We start from the raw sequence: 3,230 nt of genomic DNA on the forward strand, positions 1-3,230 counted from the left end.
ATACTTGATAGGCACTAAAGTGGTTGTTCACATTGATCATGTTGCACTGCGTTATCTGATGGCAAAGAAGGATGCCAAGCCAAGATTGATAAGGTGGGTACTACTATTGCAAGAATTCGACTTTGAAGTCAAAGATAGGAGAGGTTGTGAAAATTAGGTAGCTGATCACTTATCAAGATTGGAAGGCAAGGAAAATGACGAGCTGGAGATCGACATAAATGATGTCTTTCCCGATGAACAGGTATTCACGGTAACTCTCAAACAATCTTCTTGGTATGCTGATTTTGCCAATTACGTAGTGTGTGGATTAATACCTACCAACAAAAGAGGTTCTTGTTCGATGTTAAGAAGTATTTTTGGGATGAACCACATTTATTCAGAGAGTGTGCAGACCATATCATTAGGAGATGAGTTCTGGAAAAAGAAGCCATCCAAATTCTCCATGCTTGTCACGCTTCACCGGTTGGGGGTCATCATGGTGGCATATGTATAGCTACAAAAGTCCTTCAAAGTGGTTACTACTGGCCATCCATCTACAAGGATGCTCATGAGTTTGTTAAGAAGTGCATTGAATGTCAGAAAAAAGGTGGAGTGTCTAAAAGGCACGAGTTGCCTCTCACACCCATTTTAGAAGTTGAGTTATTTGATGTCTAGGGAATAGATTTCATGGGTCCTTTTGTGAGTTCCTTTGGTAATAAGTATAGTTTGGTGGTGGTAGATTATGTTTCTAAATGGGTGGAAGTTGTTGCACTTCCGAACAATGAAGGGAAAAGTGTTGTTCAATTTCTAAAATGCTACATCTTTGCTAGATTTGGTACTCCTCGGGCTATTATTAGTGATTGGGGATCCCATTTTTGCAACAAGCATTTTGCATCCGCGTTGAGCAAGTATGGAGTGAAACAGAAAGTAGCAACTCCGTATCATCTCCAAACGAGTGGCCAAGTTAAAGTGTCAAACCGGGAGATCAAGAGTATCCTAGCCAAGACGGTGAATGCAAATAGGACTGATTGGTCTCAAAAGCTTGATGATGTTTTATGGGCGTATTGCATTGTATACAAAACACCAATTGGTATGTCTCTGTATCAGCTAGTCTTCAAAAAATCTTGCAATTTACCAGTTGAATTGGAATACAAAGCATTATGTGCATTGAAATCTCTAAATTTGGACTGGACAAAGACTTCAAAAGAGAGAGTAGATCAGCTAAATAAGTTGGACGAATTCAGGTTCAAGGCATATGAAAGTTCAGCTCTTTACAAGAAAAAGATGAAGAAGTGGCATGATTCTAGAATCCTTAAGAGGGAGTTCAAAGTAGGAGATTGGGTTTTACTATATAATTCTCAACTCAGGCTCTTTCCGGGAAAGCTCAAATCTAAATGGTCAGGCTCATTCGGAGTAACACGGGTATTCATAAATGGTGCCATTGAAGTCGAAGGTGAAGAAGGACATGCATTCAAAGTGAATGGGCAATGCTTGAAGTTGTATTTCGGTGAATGCCAAGAGATTTCTCTGATTGAAATAGTGTATCTGGAAGATGCTTGAGAGCATTTCCACGTCGTGCCACAACATTAAATAAGGTGCTTCTTGGGAGGCAACCCAAGTGTTAGTATTTTAAATAATGTGCGATGATTTTGCAGGAGCAAGAAATTGTGCAAGGTAAAGACTCAATTGGTGGATCCCCAAAGTTGTTCAGCGAGCCTGACCTAGTCCGCCTTCTGGACTTTCAAAATGGAGCTGAGATATTGGAACATTAGGCGGGGAAACTTCAACACTCGGTGACTCGCCGAAGTGATTGGGCGACCCGAATTTCTCCTCCCTTTTTCTCCTGCTCTGATGGCCTGACCCAATGGATCATTCGGCGAGGTTGCAAGTCGATTAGGCGAAGCACCGACCGGTTCGGCGATTTCTTTCAATTCCACCTTTTCGCCCCTTGTTGAACGTACATACTAGAAATAACTGTGATATCTAGATCATTGGGTGAATCTCTCAAGCATTTCGGCGACTTTTACAAGTTTTCGCCAAATGGGCGCCTAGTGAATATTCCTTGTCACCTTGCTTTGTGTGTTTACATATCAGTAGTTTATCATTATTTTCCATTTTTGGTATTATCTATTCTCTACTCACATTGGGGAGAATGTTGAATGCTTTTGGTGGGGGTGTGTGTTTGGTCAGTGTGTCCCTTGCTCATTCGAAAAAAGTTATTAATTTGAGTATCGATCATGATTAATACCGATGACTTGAATAGTGCTCTTAATCAAACAAAAATGAATGTGCAGTTACAATGAGGCAAACTGAAGTTCATAGACAATATGTGAACTTTTCGCATCTCGTTGTGACTAGCCGATTATCGAATGAGTCTCTTGTGATAAATATTGCACACTAGCAAAAGTGTGGAGTCTTGTTTGATATTAGGGCCAATACCTTGTGTGATGAGCTTACCGTGAACCTTGTGTGATGACACCTAGAATTTTCCCCGTTGGTCCAGTTGACTAAGTGATGCTAACTCTTGAAATGATCTTAGGCAACAACTTTGAAAAGTGAAACAATTTGACATTATACCTCTTTTGTTGCCTACCTTGTGAGTATGTGAACTTGGCTTGAACACCCTTTGAGCCTTATCCTTTTCTTGGAAGAAACTTGATGAAATTGTAACCCATCTATAACCATTCACCCATAATACTCATGCAGTGTGGTTTGTTTGAATAGACAACTTAGGCCAAAAGTCTAACTTGGGGGTGTGGTGAAAAGAGAAGGTAAATCAAGAAGTGCAAAGAAGTCCCCCTTAATCCATGGTTTTGAGAAAGATGGAACCCCTCCATACAAAAAAGTGAAAAGAAAAAGAACGAAAATGTCTTGAAATAAAGTTGTGAAAGTTGCAAAAGAAATGGGGTGTCAGGTATTCCATGAGAAGTGAATAATGGGGTGAATTTTGAGCATGAGTGAAAATGTTAAAGAAAAGGAAAGAAAGTGTTGTTCATACCATATTTCATGAGGATAGCAGCCACTGAGCCTAAACGACCATACCTTTACACTCAGCCCCGTTACAAGCCTTGAAAAGACTTTTTTGATCTTGAGTGAGTTGAAATGAATGTTGGTTGGAAAATAAAGGCAAACCTATGGGTGAAGTCATGTATGTGTTCATCTTTGTGAGTGTGAAGAATAGTGTGTAAATATGGAATTATCCTTTGTGCGAGGGCATTTGAGTACCTTTGTTGAGCTTGAACTAGGAACCT

This window comes from Solanum stenotomum, chromosome 3 (assembly GCF_019186545.1).
Source record: "Solanum stenotomum isolate F172 chromosome 3, ASM1918654v1, whole genome shotgun sequence".
Classification (NCBI taxonomy): domain Eukaryota; kingdom Viridiplantae; phylum Streptophyta; class Magnoliopsida; order Solanales; family Solanaceae; genus Solanum; species Solanum stenotomum.